The following is a 200-nucleotide window of genomic DNA, read 5'->3' as shown; positions in this document are numbered from 1 at the left end:
CTCCAGTCCGGTCGAGGCTCCCGGGACAGCCCGGCAGCCCTCGGTCCTGGGTCCAGGCCCCGGTCTTCCCTCCGCCCCCACTGACAGCTCCCGCGGCCAATAGAGACAGCCACCGGGGCGGCGTCACGGACGGCGTCCTCTCGGCTGGCTCCGCCCCCAGCGCGAGGCTCCGCCCCGAGGACCGGGAAGCCTCGGAGCAA

The sequence above is a fragment of the Macrotis lagotis genome, chromosome X, assembly GCF_037893015.1.
Source record: "Macrotis lagotis isolate mMagLag1 chromosome X, bilby.v1.9.chrom.fasta, whole genome shotgun sequence".
Lineage (NCBI taxonomy): Eukaryota > Metazoa > Chordata > Mammalia > Peramelemorphia > Peramelidae > Macrotis > Macrotis lagotis.
The sequence above is the reverse complement of the archived record's forward strand: the minus strand, read 5'-3'. Positions refer to the sequence as shown.